General features: G+C 40.5%; 1 pseudogene; it reads left to right on the top strand.

Moving 5' to 3' along the window:
* Positions 1-11,494: 11,494 nt before the first annotated feature.
* On the top strand, positions 11,495-12,879 carry LOC113590374 (melatonin receptor type 1C pseudogene; annotated as a pseudogene).
* The last annotated feature ends 7,378 nt before the right edge of the window (positions 12,880-20,257 follow it).

Below are 20,257 nucleotides of genomic sequence, written 5' to 3'. Positions count from 1 at the left end.
CTTAAATCTCTTCATTGTTTCATTTCATGTCATAAAAATGCAAGTTTGTCAGTGCAGTACCAGATAATTGGCATTGAGTGCACTCAGACTTTTTCCATTGAATATAACTACTGTATTGCAACAAACTGTCAACTGCACCACATACAGAAAGTTCATTAAATGCTATTTTTGCTCAAATTGTACCTAAATTCAAATGAAGAAGAAATTATGAAAATGTTCAAATCAGGAATCTACAGAGTACTTTGTAAGCACATTTGACAACTGAAACCTTAAACACATGCAGTGTGCAGTGTTCTTCTCAATGTTAGGTATTATATGCTAGCATTTTAAGTAAACTATTTTCCAGATATAAGTTACCAAAACAGGCTTCCCAAGACATGTAAAAGCTGGGATTTATAGTCTTTTGATATGTAACGTAAACGTGTACTCCAAAGTTAATTGACTGTGTCAATTATAATGAGTCAAATATGTAGAGATTGATTTTAACACGTTCTGTCTTAGTTTGTGAATTATGTTTAAATGTGCCAGTAAGTAGAAACTTTTTTTTAGAACTTGAAATCGCACCCTGAAGCTGCCTGCAGGTTTTTGTCCTTGATACAGAACAAAAATGTTATTATTTGTAAAGCTACATGCCATTAGATAAGACTAAACCAGTTAGGTCCAGTCTTTTTCTATATCTTGTAAGGCACACCTAACTCACATCAGGCAGAGGGCACTCTCATCACTTTCCTGATGCTTTGACCTTTTCTGCTATGCTTTCACCTCTTCTTTTCTGCCAAGTAAGTCTTCTTTGAACATGTAAGGATGACTCCGACTCTTTATTAGCGATTACTATGACACTAATGAGGGGAGGAAATATTAATCTGAACAGGATTGTCTCTAGGAAATACAACTCGCTTATAGACACCCCGAGATACCATTTGAACGGAACATATATAGCTCTTACATTAGCTTCCAGGAACAATTGTCAAACTGGCCAGTCCATCCATGCAAAAGGGATCACTGAAGTTTAGGTGTGGCTGTGGTAGGCTGGAAATACACCTATATTTCATCCTGAATATTTCAGCACGCTGCCAACGACCCTATACCAAAGATTGTCCCAAATCGGTGAGCCTGAGCTTCACCGAGAGTGTAGAGCTGAGATAGACAGTTCCTTGACTTTGCAGGAGTTAATGCGTGAGTGTATCCTAGACATAGTTTGTAGAAATCTAAAGCTGGCTAATTAGTACTAATTACTGTTGGTATAACAGGATTCATTCTAACTTTACCAACAACACAAAACAAAGTTCATATGAAGTTCTAACTTCTTCTTTTCTGGATCCAACTTTCCATACAATTATCCACCTTATTCTTCTTTGTTCCTGAGTGTTGATGTTTATAACCATTACTCAGAGAGGGGGATAGATCATTCTCAAGTTTGCCCATGCATATTCATTTCTTTGTCTCATCTCCGACTTTGGCGTGTGAATATAAAAATAAAAAATAATTTTAATAAAAAAGAAGAGAGAGGGGAATAAAACAAATAATGATATTTGGTTATGAGACATGTCCGTTAGACTATAACAGGTGGGATCAGTTACCTTTCACCTGAGCCATTTGGTCCACATATTTAGATAAGGGTACATATGTTCTGATAAGTAATATACACAATTATATTTCCAAGAAACACACAACTTAAAAACAGAGTTGGTTGTTAAGAAAGATAGAAGAGCATAGAAGAGAGCATAGAAAAGGTAGCTAGAGAGCATGATTACTACACATGTATGTTACTATAATAGCATTAATAATGCAAATAATCTTCCTCGGTTATACTTGAGATGAAGAGGTAATCACTAAGGAAAACATGTAAAGGTTAATATGCAAACACTAGAATAATAGAGTTAAGGCACAGATATAATGGTTTCATGACTGACTGAAATAACCAGACTGGTATTCGTAAATCAAGGCCTCAAGATGCTGTTATTGCAGAGCTGCCCGAGACCATTCAGAGACTCACTGCTCACCCCAAGATGTCTTCTCCCAGGTCCCTTGCCCCACCAAAATCAGCCCCACCCCCCACTATTCCTGTCACTGAGCCTGAGTGTTTTGATGGTTCACCTGAATGACACAACTATTTTTCCATGCAATGTTTGCTGTGTTTTTCTTATCACACAGATCAGTTTAACACAGAGAAACAATGTGTTCACATTACCCCATCACTACTCATCACTACAGAAGCTGGGATTTGGGGGACTGCCCTCTTCGAGAATCAAGACCCCTACATGAAGTCTGAGGTCCCCTTATATAATATGTTCCACACAGTGTTTGACCATCCTGCTGCTGGCTAGGATCCATTTATAACACTTCATGAGATTCATTAAGGAAGGTGCACAGCAGCAGACTATGCATGGGAGCTCCATACGGTAGCTGGAGGGAGTAATTGGAGCAAACCAGCCCTGAAAACAGTATTCCATAGAGATCGGTCCTGGGAACTACAACTGGAGTTAGCCTGCAATGGACTGGAGTTAATACAGATGGCTGTTACCATTGACAAGCCTCAATGCTCACATAAACCTGTAGCTTACAAGACCAGTTCTCCATCCCAAGGGGTAATGACATCCCTCACAGAGGGAATTACTGATCCTGTGCCTATGCATGGGGATAGGGCCCTGCTTTATCTAGAGAGGACATGTTGTCTATCTCTAGGGCTCTGTATGTACTGCAGTTTGGAATGTCACCTGCAGAACTCCTGCCCATGGAGACCCCGATGGGGAGGCAAGAGGAGGATTCCACTCCAAACCAAAGTAAGTCTGTTTTCCTTTACCTGCTATATCTGTAATCATCAGATGACTCTTCCCTTTACTGTGAACTGGCGGGTGGGGAGGCATAGCAGGTCTTTTACTGCCCTAATAGTTTCCAAACCTGCCAGTAATTTCATGGCTAAGGATTTAGCTGCACAAATAGATTTCCCTGCTACTGAGGTTAGGCCCCCTCTCAACATCTACTTGATCAACAGCCAGCCCATAGGAGAAGCAGATGGTTCCGTTTATACTCAGAATAGGTCTTTTCTACAATGAAGACAAAGATTTTATCATCTTGATGCCTCGTGACTCTCTGATTCTAGGTTTCCCTTGGCTCGCCCTAGATGATCTTGTAACTTCCTGGTTCAAGGCAGAATTAGTAACCTGGAGCCCTCATTGTCTGACTCATTGCATGAACGTTTCTGTACAATCAACAGTTGTAGGTCTTGACCAGGTACACCTACCTATTACCTTTGTTATCTATAATCCACAAGAATCCCTTATGAAACTATATTCAGTAAAATAGATCTCCTTACGATATTTTCTTATAAGTTCCCCTTCATGGCTTGCCAGAAGAGATTCCCAGTTCACATCCCATGTGTGGAACCAGTTCTGCAAGCATCTAGGAGTCAGAGTGAACCTATTACTGGGAGCTATTCAAAATTCAATGGGGAGGTCAAAAGGAGAAACCAAGAATTGAGTTGTTTCTCTGGCAGTACTGCTCTTCACAAACTTATTGGCACAAATATTTACCCTGGGCTGAACATGCAAGAAACTGACTCACCCCCTTACAGTGTGTCTATGGGTATCAGCCAGCTTTTATCTGCTGGGATGATACACCCATTGACATCCCCGCCTTGGCCCACTGGTTACAGAAGAATGTGGAAACCTGGGAGGCTGCATATATTCAGCTGAACAGGGCAGTGCTATTCCAGCAGGAGCTCACCAGCCAACACCATAACCATACTGCATTGTATCATCCAGGTCAGAGGGTGTCTGGGTCTATACATGCAATTCCAATCCAGAAGCAAGACGCATCATCCTTGTTATATCGGACCCAAAGTGGTGAGACAGATGTCTCCAGTATCTTATCATGTTCAAATCCCCAGGTAGTTCCAACTGAATCTCACGTTTCATGTCGCCCTACTGAAGCTGATGTATTCTAGTCATGTGTCTGCAGAAAGCACCAGAGTCAGACCCCTGAACCACTGGAGGTTGACGTTCAGCCGGTCTACTTGTTACATGCCCCTGTGGACTCTCACCGCTGCCAAGGGCACATGCAATATCTCGAGGACTGGGAGGGATATGGGCTGGAGGAATGATTCTGGGTATCAGAGGAGGATATCCCTGTTTATTCAGGGAGATCCACACCACACATCCAAATTGCCCTGCTCCCCATGGATGGGGTTGACCTTCTCAAAATTAAAAGCCAATTTTTCACAAGGCTCTGTATATTACTAGATATTGGCTCCAAATCATTTGCTCTAGTAATATCAATATTACTAAAAATAAGTACCTGAGTGTTATCTTGGATTAAATTAAGAAAATGTTGTGTCATGACAATGTTTACATCTCTCAAGCAATTGGAGATGAGGTGCAGTGAGCCAGTATCTCAGGTTTAAATTGGAGATAGAGCTTACTAGATAGAGCTGTGTAGCAGTGATATTGTATATCTGGAAAATGGAACACAGGGGAAGCAAGTATAAGGAAAACAACACAATGCCAAAAGCAGAGCCCTGAAATCCCCAAAGACAGTTGACAATGAAGAGTAGGAAAAGTGCCCATCTTAACAGAAAATGTTGCTTTCCATGTAGGAAGCAAACCACCTGATATCAGTACCATGGATGCCAATACCACACTTCAGATAATCCAATAAAATAGTATGATCAGCAGTGTCGGAGGCAATACTAACATTCAAGAGAAATAAACAAAAAAAGTAAATCATTTGCTGGCTTAGGGCAGACTACTATGGTTGTTTAACAGATGAGAGCAAGCAACTTTTTCCAAGACTTTTAAAAGTAAAGGTAATTTTCAGATTGTCTTTAGGCCAGGCTTTTTTAAGGAGGCTGGGTGAATCCATATTTTTGTTACCTAACCAAACAGACAGTAATACTGTATTTGTGAAACGAAGTTTTAAAAGCACAGCCCATTACACAGAAAGCCACACAGTAAATACATTTGTCATTTTCCAGCAAAATCTTCAATTTACTAGCCATGTTAGCCAGCCTTAATAGTGAACATAAAAGATCTAGTGTCTCGAACACAGTCTAAGTGGTTGTCAAAGCTAAAGGGCTGAAAGATTACCCTATGTATAACATTATTGTAGCCAAATATATCTGGTTATCAACATAGAAAGAAGTACATTTTATTTTGCTTCCCTTTGAACTCTTAATGCCTTGTCATTCTGATTCAGAACTTGTTTCTTCATTTTGACTGGTCAGTTTATGTTTCAATGGAAGATGTAGGTTCTTGTGTATGTTGCCATTCAGTTTGAGTTACTGTATTTGTTGCTTACTGTACTGAGAAGAAATTATAAATGTAAATATTTTCTAAAATTAGGCATTCAATGCCTCCTCTGCCAAATATATTTTGTAATACATAGTAACCATCTAACAGTCGACAGACAACAAGGCAATGTAACATGTAACAGAAACGTAACATGGAGATGAAGAACTTAGATGCAGGCTTAGTACAATGACCAGCACTAGATGAAAGAAACTCAGAGCTTAAATACAACACATAAGAGCTAACGAGAGACAGGTGAAAGCAATCAAGGATGGAGAAATGAAACAAGAAACAAAATCAGGAACTAAATCATGAACTGAACAAAAACAATGAAACACATGGCAGGTTGCCAAGGAAACCAAGACCTTAGGTGAGAGTCATGTGTCATGTTTGGCTCCTAGCCTCTTTACTGTCTTGTGTTTGTTTTGCTTCCATGTTTCATTTATGTCCACCCAACATTTATCTTGTTAACCCCATTAGTACTTGTATTTAAACCCTGTCTTGTTCCCAGTTTGTTTGCTGGTCATTGTGTTAATCCTAGTCTCTGTTTGTCTTCCAAGCCTTATGGTTTTGCTGCCTGTTTGTATTCGCTAGTGATAGTTATTTGTTCTCATCATTGCTTGTGGTGTTGTTATAGCCTGCTTCCTCTTTTGTAATCATGTGTTTTGTTTCTTTTTTGACTATCATGTCATAACATTTTAGCAGGCAAACCAAAATATGAAATAAGCAAAAGGAAAAGTAATATATTGGTGGAGAAATGACAAAATGCTGATTAACAAAACAGCAGCAGAAGGAGGTGGACTTCAGGAAATTAACTAGCAAGTAAACAGAGACAACAATAGCAACACCAAATCTAAACAAAACTGACCAAACCAAAATAACCGACAATGTGGTAAACAAAATACATGGCTTAAATAGGTGATCTAATTGACACTAAACAAGACACAGGTGCAAATCATGAGGGCTGGAGAAAACTAAACTTAGGAATGGAATCACAACATGGAAATAAAGGAAAATAAAAACCATGAAAACATGGACACCAGGAGGGTGGCCAATCACGACACATGCATTCCTGGTCACTCCACATTGGCTCTATGACCCTGGACTGTTATAACGATTATGATTCTGGATTTGCCCATAATAAATATCGCTCTGCTCAGCCTATGTGTCCGCTTCCTAACCTATCATCATTACATTATTTGTATGTGTGTGTATGTGTATATATATATATATATATATATATATATATATATATATATATATATATATACACACACACACACACACACACACGCAACACGCACACACACACACACACACACACATACTATATTGCCAAAAGTATCCACTTGTCTGCCTTCACAGGCATATGAATTTGAGTGACATCCCAATCTTAATTCATAGGGTTTAATACGATGTAGGCCCACCCTTTGCAGCTATAACAGCGTCAACTCTTCTGGGAAGGCTTTCCACAAGGTTTAGGAGTGTGTTTATGGGAATTTTTTACCATTCTTCGAGCGCTTAGTGAGGTCAGACACTGATGTTGCATAAGAAGGCCTGGCTCTCAGTCTCTGCTCTAATTCATCCCAAAGGTGTTCTATCAGGTTGAGGTCAGGATTCTGTGCAGGCCAGACAAGTTCTTCCACACCAAACTCTCCCGTCCATGTCTTTATGGACCTTGCTTTGTGAACTGGTCCACAATCATGTTGGAACAGGAAGGGACCATCCCCAAACTGTTCCCACAAAGCTGGGAGCATAAAATTGAGTAGGTGTACCTAATAATCTGATCAACTGGTGTATCCTAAAATGTGTCCTAGAAGACGTTTCAAGATTATATTGAAAACAGCATATTGCTAGTTATTTACAGTAAATAGGAGGCATGATAATATTTGCTTTTATATATTAAGGTCATACTGACAAAGGCAGGTAAAGGAACATATCACATAATATTTATATTTAATATAAGCATTATAACTATAAAATACAACCTGCTACTAAAGCGAAAGCACATGAAGTTGGTTCCCTGAAGTCTCTTTCTGGGTTTCTTTACTTTAATATCTTATGACTCTTTTGATATGCATTCTTACTTCTGAATATTTGTTCTTTTAAACCAGTGTTTTCCAGTTATATTGGTATGAGCTGATTAAAAACAGTTTTCAGAGGTATATGTTTGAAAATTGCTTGACTAGTAGAAGTACACATTAGTAGTACACATTCAGGTGTATTAAGGAATATATTAATATCAAGAAACTTCAGTTTGGTTGATCTTTGTTTAAAACGATGTATAACCATGATTCAGATCTAGTATATTGCAGGATTATCCTTCTAATCTATGCAAATTTTATTTTGGTTTATAAACAATGTAATGCTTGCACAATGTTTCATCAGGAAACATAAATGTTCCACATATACATTCACTGTAAATTTTGCATATGTGAAGAGGAAATCTGCTTATCATCAGGGAAGATGACCAAGGAGATATGACTTCGTATCTGCTAAAGCACGAATGAAGTCTTTGCTGCAAGAATAAAGCTTGTGTCATGGAACTGCTGAATAACTCACAAATGAATAGCCTCTGTAAAAATGAATAATAATAATAAAACTTGTTGAAAGAATGATGCAAATAAAATGTAAAAAGAACATTATTGGTTGCATAAACACTGCATCATTTCATTATACCTAATAGTTTGGTTTTACTGAATAATTGTTCAATTTCTGATACATTTTATATGATTGGGTATTCTAGACCACTTAAAAGTGTAGTCTTCATTATTGGATTAGAATTCAAATTAGGCTTATAATTGTAGATTTATGCAGCACTCAGTGAAGCAGGACATAATGGCTTTTTAAAAAAATGTGCACATTTTATTTGGGGTTGTGAATCCATGTCGGAATTGTCTTGTAAATGGTTTAATGCTGAGGAAATCATGCCTTAATGAAGTGCCTTTCCAGTGAGTAGATACATTGCAATGCAGATTTTAGCCCACTTACAAAGTAAGAATTTATACAAAGCATTTTTTAAATTTTGCCAATGGCCTTTGAATTAATATGCTAGTTCAAGTTCGGTTTATTCATCACATACATAGTCATACACAGTATAACTCGCAGTGAAATGGTGGAGAGTGCTCTGTCCAAACTGAGGAAAGGAAACAGGGGTGCATAGAGAAAAATGTATATATGCAAGATAAATATATATACTCTATGTATGTACAAAATATATTAACAATGTATGTACAATATATGTATATTATGATTATATACACAATGTACAATGTATATGGTTGGGTATATATGTACACAATCTACAGAATGTACAGTGCAGGTGTAATATGGTTGGGTATATATGTACACAATCTACAGAATGTACAGATCCATTTTGTATAATAACATATCTACAGTTGTTGTGTAACAAGGTAATTGAGTATAAATCTATATATACAGGTGTACAGATATACAGTTATGTTACATGGTGGTGGTGGTCCCCACAGTTTATCAGTTTCCCTGATTCAGGGCCCGAATGGCCTGTGGGAAGAAGCTCCTCTTCAGCCTCTCTGTCTTGGTCTTCAGGGAGCGGAAGCGCCTCCCTGACCTCAACAGAGAGAAGAGTCTATTGTTGGGATGGGTGGGGTCCTTCACAATTTTCCTGGTCTTGGTCTGGCACCGCTTGTAGTAGATGGTCTGCAGGTCAGGAAGTTCCGTGTGAGTGATGCGCTCTGCTGAACGCACTACCCTTTGGAGTGCTTGTCTGTCCTGCTTGGTGCTATTCCCAAACCAGACTGTGATGTTCCCCGTGAGGATGCTCTCGATAGTGCAGGTGTAGAAGTTCCGCAGTACTTTGGAGGGCAGTCTGAAGTCTCTTAGGCGTCTGAGGTGGTAAAGACGCTGACGAGCCTTCTTTGCCAGGGAGTTGGTATGGCGGGACCAGGACAGGTCCTGCGAGATGTGAACTCCAAGGTACCTGAAACTATCTACTCTCTCCACCGTGGTTCCACTGATCCTCACAGGTTGGTAGTGCCGCTCCTGCTTCTTGCTGCAATCCACGATCAGCTCCTTTGTCTTACTGACGTTTAGGAGGAGATTATTTTCCTGGCACCAGTTTTCCAGGTGTTTAATCTCCTCCAGGTAGGCCCTCTCGTCGTTGTCCGAGATCAGACCCATGACAACAGTGTCGTCAGCAAACTTGACAATGATGTTAGAGCTGGAAGTGGCTGTGCAGTCGAAGGTGTACAGTGAGTAGGGCATAGGGTATAGTTGCAGTTCTGTGTTATTTAGCTGTCTTGAGCTTTTGGCACAGTAGTATAAATCAAGTTTAAAAGTAAAGACAAATATAAGTGCTTATAAGTGTTTGAATATTACTTTATCAGATAAACTATAGAAACCAAAAGCAGAGTTATGCTCCAACCTCCAAAACATGCTCAGAAATGCCAGATTATCTGACACAATTAGACTAATTGTCTAAATAAATGTCCATCTTATTTTTGTCTCATACTTCAAACAGCATAGCAAAAAAAAAGTCATGAAATCTAATAGGTCTTACCAAAAGGCATAAAGTTCAAGTTCAAGTTCAAGAGGTTTTATTGTCATTTCAACTATATACAAGTACACAACAAAAATGAGACAATGTTCCTCCAGGACCATGGTGCAACATAAAAACAACAGTGCGACAGACAACATGCTACACAAGTGCAAACAGTCCAATATAGTGCAAAATGTCATTAAATAAACATTAAATAAACAATAATAAATACAGGACAGGACAAATACAAAATACAAAATTAGTAGACAGTGCAATTTAGTACAGTACACAGTACTGTGCATATATAAAGCGAGTTGTGCATAGCAATCAGTGACATGCTACCCTGAACATAGCAGTCACCGGTAACAGCCAGAACAGTTCAGAGTACAGTGCTGGTTTAGTACAGTACTCTAGCAGCAAGTAGGATAATGTGCAAGACTGCAACAGGAGTGCATAGTTTATTTGTGTGAGGTTTGACTTCAGCACTAGTCCGATGCAAAACAATGTGTGAGTGTGTGTATAGATATGTATGTATGTATGTACGTACGTACGTACGTGTGTGTGTGTGTGTGTGTGTGTGTGTGTGTGTGTGTTTGTGTGTGTGTGTGTGTGTGTGTGTGTGTGACTGTCTATAAGCATGTATAGAAGTGCCCATTTTGGAATCTAAAATTCATTGCAGAAAAACACACAAAGCCCACCATGTCTAGTGATCAACTGTAGATGAACCAATAAAAAAAAGAATCCAAAAGGGACACTGATTATGCCTCATTCACTCTAGAGTCTGAAACTCTTTCAGAGTAGCAAGAAGGTTTCAGAGTAACATGGAAGTTGTACAATGCTCTACAGTAAGGCCAAAGTCTGAGTCAGATTTTTTACAACTTTAAAACTCTACTTTTTTACAACTCTACTATTTAACATTAAACAATTACCAGCCACTGTATTAGAAACCGCTGCCTTATATCTGCATTCATGTATTATTATTAGGGTATTATTACAGATGGTTGCCCATCCATTGGTATGCACACTTTGCCAGTCAACCTCAGCGCCATTCATCACTGGCCTGTTTCTGACCACAGGAGAATTGTTTTAAATGATGGACAAAACAACAGCAACACAGACATTGTCTAGAGCTGCAGCTGGAACAAGTTTATCAAGCACAGCTAAGATTTTTTCCTCGTGTCAGTATCATTGTTGCAATGAGGATGGTCTCACACCCCAAAATATCTAACAACAGTCCTACAGATAAGAAACTGAGCATTATTGAAGAACTAGAGGATGGCTAATACAAACTGTGCATTACAACAGGGCTATGAACTCTACATAAACAAGGTATTTCAAATAAAATTGTTTTTATTAAATTGGCTTGAGAAGTCAGCTCATACCTTACAGCTATTATCTAATAAATGGCAAAAAACAAACAAACAAACAAAAAAACACAACAACAACAACTAGATACTGGTGTGTTGCATGTGAATTCAACACACCAGAAAATAATATTAGCAATACAAATAGTTTGATGCCTGCATACTTATGATAACAGAAGCTGATATGAGCATTGATGTGCTGGCCATAATACTGTCAAACAGCTGAATAATAAGGAAAGTGCACCACTGTAATTCAAAGAAGGAAACGATGCATGCCCAGTCTTTTCTGAGCTTGACTTGTGATGTTATGGGTAATTTGCTGCCCAACAATGAATAAATCTCAAAGTTTGCCTGTCTTTGAAGGTAACATTTTTGTTGTTAGCCTTTCAGTGGTAGACAGGGTGGTCCCTACCCCTGGTTCTCTTGGCGATCTTCCACAATGACTGGACAAGGAAGATCTTCACTGTTGAGTGTGTGGCTTCATCATGGGCCTTGGCTCAGTCTTCAACATCATGGCGATTGCAATCAACCACTACTGCTACATCTGCCACATCCTCCATTATGACCAACTCTATAGCCTCAAGAACACCTGATTCTACCTGTGTCTCACCTGGGATCTCAAAGCCATCGACATTGTGCCAAACTTTTTTTGTGGACTCCCTACAGTATGATGCCCACATCTTCTTGTGCACCTTTACTTAGACAGTTAGCTCGTGTTATACAATATCTGTAGTGGTGGTCCATTTCCTTATACAGCTCCTCATGATCTCCTTCTTCTACATAGGAATCTGGGTGTTTGTGATCCATATGAAGCATCAGGTGAAGCCTGGACCCTGGATGAAAGTGAATCCCAGTGACTTGCATGAGTTTTTGACCATTTTTATGTTTTTTTTTGTTTTGTTTTGTTTTTTTTTGTTCTTTGCTGTTTGCTCAGCTCCTCTGAACTTCATTGGGTTGGTTGTGACCGTCAGGCTTGTGAGAATGGCTCCCCGCATCCCAGAGTGACTATTTGTCACAAGCTACTTCATGGCATTCTTCAATAGCAGCCTCAATGCAATCATCTATGGGCTCTTGAATACATTTTTGCAAAGAATATAAAACAGTCTTGCTGTTTTTATGCATCCCCCAAATGTTTCTTCTAGAAAATTCCAGACTTAACACAGAAGCTCTAAAAAGGAAACCATCTGCGGCAATATCAAGTAATAACTTGGCAGAGATTCATTATGGAGGGATTTCTTTAAAAATGACATACAAGAATAAACATTTAAAATTATCTTTTAATATCAAGTTTGTGACAACCTTAAATAGTTTAAGGACAATTTTTTTGCAAGCAATGCCATAAGTTTAATTTAAACATACTATGTAGTATTTTCCTGGTATGGCATGTCTCAGCATGGAAATTGTTCCTTGAATCTCAGTACAAAGACATAATAGTCAGGTTTATTCTTCTTGATTCTTTGTCTATCATTTAATTATGTTCCATTATTTACTCACCATCAACTGATTATAAAATTCAAAAGCACATATTGTCATGAATGGCCACCCTCCTGGCATCCCTGTTTCCATGGTTTCCCTGTCGTGTCTATGTTTATGTCTATGGCATTTTCTAACTCTGCCTCGCTCGCTTCTGGTTATGCTGTACTTGTCCAAGTTAAGTTACTCACTCTGTTTGCACTCGCCTTTCTCCTCTTTTTTAGTGATCGCTCTCATTTAGTTCCTGCATGCTTTCTATCTTTCTATCCTGAATGATTCACATGTTAGTAAATCCCAAATGACACTTTTAATTTAAAAAAATGTACATATATGAGTAAAGACAGACATTAGCAAACAAAACAATACAATTAATACGAACACGAACCGGAGTTTAGCTATGTCCAGTTTAGCGCGTGGATGTACACAAGTGTCTGTGTTACAACTCGCTGGGGCCCAAAACATTAGTGCACATTTACAGAATGCCAGATGAAGTGTTTGAGACACACGGAGCTGGTTGGTCTGATACGAGTCCCTGACATGTATAGAGATGAGCCGTAGTGTCTGCAATGAGCAGCTACTCACGTCTCCTCTCAGCTTCTCACACGACACAAGTGTGATGATCTTTGTTAAGACTCTGGTCCTCCTTGTCTATCCACATGAGCAGCAGCGTGGAGAATTCAGTCCTCTTTGCTGAGAAGTAGCCAGTTCAGTGTTATAGCTTCGAGCTGTAGCTAGCTTTTCAACCGAATATGACTAACTCTCATCACAGAACTGAAACAAACAGACAATGCCTACTGCAGAGAGAATATACTTTTACACTGACAAACACTGTTAGACTTGAAAGAAAAAATGGGAAAAAAGTTACCGTTTGGGCCTATATACAATGTGTATTAAGTCTCCAACAAATGAAACTTCAGGGGAAAATTTCCGCTCTCTTCCGCTATCTCTTGCTGTCAAACATTCCAGCCAAAAACCTTCCCAAAGGTCCCAGTCTAGTCCTTCCTCCTAATCACAGACAGGTCAGCGACAACGTCGCTCAATCCTAGCAGCCATCTGGTTACTTGCCTTGGTGAGAGACTGGCCATGCCAGCAAGAAAACTGGCATGAAATTCAAAAAGAATTCCGTGGAAGTAGAGTATTTAACACTCATACAACAATAATAAATAAATACACAATAAACAATATGGAGTTTCCTTCCCTTTTTTTCAGGATCCCTACACTCCCCCATCACTAAATCTCAGCAAGTCCCCATGCTGGACTCACCAAACTCAAAAACAAACATTTGCATTAAACACAAGGGTTACATTATCCTGAGCTTAATTCACAACAACTGGACAATGCAATAACGCCGGTGTACCTGAACAAGTCCTACATAAGGCTTGGCAATTACACCACCATGCGTGATGACTATTAAAATATAAAGGAAAACAAATCTTGTCTCTTGAAGGTACTTCAACAGCACTCATGTTAGTTATTAATTCTGGCTCCCTTCTAGGTCTACCCAAACTATCAAAGGTTAGATACTCAGCAGGCCTTTTACTCCTCTCAGACCTTCTGAGACTTTCAGATTCTCCTGCACCCTCCATATTTAGATGATTATCTACCTTATGTTCCCCTTGGTTCTCATCCGTTTCCCTTTCGGAAAAGAATATAGCTGTTTTGGGTAACTCTTCCTGGGTCTTATACACTAGGATCTCATCTACCTTCTCAACAGGTAAGTGATTAGTCTCTACTACAGGTTCCTCCTGACCCTCTTCAACTTTTTGAGAACTCTGGCCACGGTCCTCAGCATAACACCCATAGTCAGAGTCACTATCTGATATACACTGGGCTGCATGCAACAACTCAGTACATGAATCATATTCCTTTGGGTCAGCAGCTGCTTTCTTTTTCTTAGCATTTTGCCACCAAAGAGTCCTTGCTGAAATTACTGACTCAGAGTGCACTTCAGGATTTAACTTCCTGTCCAATGGGCAAGAGATGATTATGGTGCATTACTTTCACAGGCCCCGTCCCAAGTATGGGATTTAGGTGATACATAGGCAGCTCAATTTATTCTCCAACACATAAGCAGTTGACCCCCTACCAGTCAGCAAGTTTCTGCTTCCCTTTAACACCAAGATTTCGAATGAGAACTTGGTCCCCTGAGCTCAGACAGCAATACTGCACTTTATCATGTCACTCCTTGTTGTATTGGTTGATTTTGGCAGCTGTAGCCTGTGCTAGGTGATAGGCCTCTTCCAATTCCTGTTTCATCCTTGACACATTTCAGACAATGTAGGTGATGCATCATCAGTAGAGACACCGAAACAATCATCAATGGCCAGTCTCGCTTCTCGTCCAAATAAGAGATAATATGGGGAGTAACCAGTAGCCTCAGTGGGTGTGTAATTATAAGCAGGCACTAGGTGAGTTGGCTCCATTTAGACTTTTACTGAACATTCAAAGTACCAAGCATATCCAGCAGGGTGCAATTAAACCTTTCTGGCTGGGGATCACCCTGTGGACGATATGGTGATGTTTGGGACTTCTTCTCCCCCAACGTGCTCAACATCTCGTGAATTGATTTACTCTCAAAATCCCTTCCCTGATCAGAATGAATTCTCATCGGCAGACCATAATGAATGAAATATTTTTCCCACAGGGTTCTGGCTACCATCACCGCTTTCTGATCCTTAGCGGGAAACGCCTGCGCATACCTTGTAAAGTGATCCGTTACCACCAAGACATTAAACACATTCTGAGAATCTGGCTCAATGCTAAGAAAATATATACATACAAGATCCATGGGTCCAGAACTACTCAGATGGGATAAAGGAGCAGCTCATTGAAGCATGGTTTTCCTCTTTATGCAATGATCACAGGTCTGTCAATAGATCTCTACCTCGTGCTTTATGCGTGGCCAGAAAAATCGGTCTCGTACTAGGGCATAGGTTATCAAAACGAAGATGTCCACTGTCATCATGCAAAGATTTTAATACAACACCACAAAACTACCTGGGAAGCACTAGTTGTTGTCTCATTCACTGGTCAAGGAGCTTAATTATTCGGCATAATAGTCCTTAAGGGTTAAGAGACAATTTCTCCCATTCTCTCCTCAAAGCTGATGTCTGGATGTATAGTCCCAACACTTGCAGCAGGTTTTCTTTGATTAAGAGATGACCAAACATGTCCAATACACAGGTCACTCCTTTGTGCAGTCTTGTGAACTGAAAACTGGCAGCTGGTCAGCTCCCACTGTAGTACCTTGACAATAAGCCCTTGGTATGGAAGACACAGGAGCCCCCATTTGATATATAAGGTGACCTGATCGCACAATCCTCCAGCCATCATGTGACAGTACCTGACACATTGCCCTAACCCCAGGAGCAGGAATTTCTTGCCATTCACCCTCTGGGGAAGAACATGCACGGGGCCAACTGGACAAAGAGTCTGCGTCTATATTCCTCTGCCCAGGCCTATATTTCAGGCTGAAATTGTATGTTGACAAAGCAGACAACCATCAGTGACTGGTTGCATCAAGCTTTGCAGATGTCAAAATGTAAGTCAAAGGATTGTTGTCAGTCCTTACCTCAAATGAGGCTCCATAAAGATAATCATGTAATTTATCTACTACAGCCCACTTTAAAGCCAAAAATTCCAGTTTATGAGCTGGGTACTTTTTCTCAGATGGAGGAAGCCTTCAGCTGTTAAATGCAACAGGCCGTAGTTTGTCGTCATGCTCCTGATACAGAACACCACCTAAGCCATCCAGGCTAACATCAACATGCAAGACATAGGGCTTCTGTGTATCAGCAAAAGCCAACACTGGAGCCTGGGTCAGCCTGCTTTTTAGCTCTTCAAAAGCAACACTGTACTCCTCAGTCCATCGGGAACCAAAAAACTCAGAAGCCTTGAAGGTCTTTCTCTGAATGGACCTGCCAGCTTTTGGATAGCACTGAAGTAACTCATTTAGAGGAGGACATATGCTGGAAAAATCCTTTATGAAATGCCGGTAGTAACCGCAAAATCCCAGGAAGGATCTGAGCTCTGACAGTGTTTGAGGCTTGGGCCAGGCCAACACAGCTTCTATCTTTGACAGATCTGTGGCCACTCCATTTTGTGAAACAATGTGACTCACATAGGTAACTGAGGTCCTACCAAACTGACATTTGTCCAGCAACAGATTAAGACCCTCTTCTTTCAACCGATCAAGAACATTGAGAAGTCTGTCTTCGTGTTCCTCCAGAGTTCTGCCAAAAACAATTTAGTTATCCAAATTTATCAACACCTCAAGAAAGTTCATGTCCCCAACTGTTTGTTCCATGACACTCTGGAAGGTTGCAGGGGCTCCACAAATTCCATGAGGCATGCGTTCAAATTGGTAAAAGACTAGAGGACAAATAATAGCCATCTTTTCTTTATCAGCTTCACTCATAGGAATTTGGTAATGCCCACTTCTCTGATCTAAGACTGTGAACCATTTACTTCCTAACAAGCTGTGGAGGGCATCCCCAATTCTTGGAATGGTATACTGGTCGGGGATGGTTTGTTGGTTGAGTGTCCGGTAAACCACACACATCCTAACTTTCCCAGACTTCTTGCGCACCACCACTATAGGGGATGCATAGAGACTTCTTGACCCAGAAATGATCCCATTCTCTTGAAGTTCACGAAGATGTTTGTGCACATCCTCTATACCTCCTAGAGCTAGGTGATGAGATCTTTCTCTGAAGGGTTTGGAGTCCATCAACCTGATTTCATGCAGAGTACTTTTAGAACATCCCACATCCCACTCATGGTGGGAAAATACTTCCCCTCTCTCCATCATCTTCTCGCAGAAATGTTGCTTGGCCTCCTCAGGCATTGCGGAGTCTCCAAAATCAAATGCATCAGGAGACAATGTGTTTGTCATATTAGGGTTTGGACATGCTTCCAGCTGTGGCACCATGGTGACAGGAAAGATATTAGCAAGTGGCATTCCCCTTCGCAGAACTACAGGCTTGCTGGAGACATTCCTTACAATGACAACTACACTCTTCTTGGACAGGACAGATGGTGAATGAACTTCAGGTCTCACTTGTACTTTCTCTGAGGAATATACCTCTTGATGCTGACCTATCAGCAACAGTGAGTTGGTAAGTTTAACAGGGAACTTGGGCACATCAGCAACACGAAGAACTTGACTTGGCTGCACAGCGATGGACTTATGCTGAACAAACCAGACAGTTTCTTTCTGTTCTGGTTCTTGAAGGGAGCTTCTGTCACTTTCAAAGACTCATAAGGTTTCCGGATCATGGGGTGTATAGTTAAAGTATTTAAAAATTGTTCCCCACCATGAGTTCAGCAGGAATTAAACAGCTTCCGCACTGAGTGTTTGTTCCCACTAACAGGGCTACACATAACTCAGAAACAGCATCGGGACACACTAATGCCAATGTGTCTATTGTTTCCTGGACCTCTGCAATTCCCCCAGTAAATCCAAGCTTAATCGACAGATACCCATCATAAGGATACTTAAGAGAACTCAACCCCCATATTTCCAAGTCCTCAACTGGCCATATTGGCAAGTGTTTCAGATGTGCTTCATAAAAGCTCCTATACAAAATAGTGACCTGAGAACCACTATCTAAAAGTGCCCTAGCATAAATCCCCTCTATCTGAACTGGTACATCTGATGTGCGCCCCACTAAACCCTCAGGAATCTTTGTGGTGCTCACTACTGTAGATGAACATTTGGTGGAAAATGCCTCAGTTGGAGCTCTGTGCTGTTCCTTCATGCACCTCCCATGACGTTTTTGTTCTGCCGGTTCATGTTAATCAGCTTCCAATTAACATTTCTCAAGTCCTCGGGAACATTACATTCTCTCCTGGTGTGTGCACCTTCCCACACCGGTAACAGAAAATACCTGCTATGTTGGGTCTGGATTTTGTTTTCTCTGATACATCATCATTATGTACTACTTGACCTGCAGTCCTAGTTTCTTCCCCTAGCCCACAAGGTGAAGACCTCACAGTAGCCACGTTTAACAGTTTAGCAACTTTAGTTGACAGTTCTTTTACCTCTTTCTTTAAACTGTCTAATTTACGTATCTTAGCAGGTTGAGATACAGCAGCAGTAGCAACTGCAGCTCTCACTCCCTTTCTGGCTTTGATCCATTCCTCTTCCTCTCTGATTTCTTTAAGCAGCTGTGAAAAAGAAGGAGGATCTTGTAGGGTGTGGGTCATTCAGAGCCTAAGAGCCACCCCATCACCGGTAAGGGCACCCCTCAACAAACTGACCTATACGGGCTTTATTAAAACCTTCAACCTCAACTCCCCCTTTCAGATGTGCTTGATGAAGTTTATTCAGCCCGCATAGGAAAACAGAGAGCTTCTCACCCTTATCTTGGCTTAACTTAGCCACTAAATCTGCCCCACTCTCAGTAGTGCCATATGCAGTATCAAGGGCCTCCAAACAGTCTGTAGCAGTAGCCAAAGGGTTGCTAACCTTCAGAAATCTAATAATATCAGCAGCTGGTCCCCTTAGACTCTTCATAATACGTTGTTTTTTTGCAGCCTCACTACACTGCCACTCACTGATCATTTGAGTACCCTGTTCCATCCAGGCATCATACTCCTCTTCTTCTGAGGGAACTGGCCTAACATCCAAAAACAGCATTCATTTACAGTAACTAAGCCCATTGGTAGGTACTTTGCCATTGGCAAACTGGTTCACAGGTGTGGTCTTCACTAGATTTACACTAAGGTTGGCTTTAGGGGGTTGATTAGCTCTAGCCATGGCAAGGACATCTTGCATAGGTTTTCCCTCCTGCTGTAGTAGCATAGACAGCTTGGCACGGAAAACATCATCTCCAGAGCTGGAATCCCCCACTAGACCACTCACTAAATGCAGAGGCCAGGGCCCCACCTCTCCTTCAATGCCAACCTCATGGTGCTCCAACACCATGCTGCTCTCCAGTAGAATAAATACTTGTCTACTTGTGGAGTCTCCAGGACAACCTTGTATCCGGCGCCGCCCAAACATTTTGACTGTTCCCAACACACTTTCAATAATGTCATCTGCTACATCAATGAGAACCTTGCCCAGCACAATGGAATTTGCAGGGTTAATATTCTCTTGCCTACTCCACTCAACAGCTTGACTCAGGTCCATACTGCTAACTCTGTACATCAACAAGGATATTTGGCATACAGGAGATTAGGAAAATAAATCAATAAATCCCATGCGGTGCCTCCAAAAATATAACCCCTCCCTAAAGGCGCCCTAATAAAATGATAATTTAGGGGGAGCACATCTCAGAAATTTTGGGTTAGTTAAATGTAAGTTAGCGCAGTGCCTCCAAAAATGGGTTTACGTCAAATATGTTGATACCAATAAAGCCTTTTAAACCCCTTGTGCTGAGTGACCCAAATGATTCACATGTTAGTAAACCCCAAATGGCACTTTTAATTAAACAAAAATGCATATATATGAGTAAACACGGACATTAGCAAACATAACAAACAATCAATAATAAATGGTTACTATAATTAATATGAACATGAACCAGAGTTTAGCTATGTCCAATTTAGTGTGTGGATGTTCACAAGCGTCTGTGTTAGAACTCGCTGGGGCCCAAAATGTTGGTGCACATTTG

Source organism: Electrophorus electricus, chromosome 16 (assembly GCF_041902795.1).
Source record: "Electrophorus electricus isolate QZ-2024a chromosome 16, ASM4190279v1, whole genome shotgun sequence".
NCBI lineage: Eukaryota > Metazoa > Chordata > Actinopteri > Gymnotiformes > Gymnotidae > Electrophorus > Electrophorus electricus.
The sequence above is the reverse complement of the archived record's forward strand: the minus strand, read 5'-3'. Positions and strand labels throughout refer to the sequence as shown.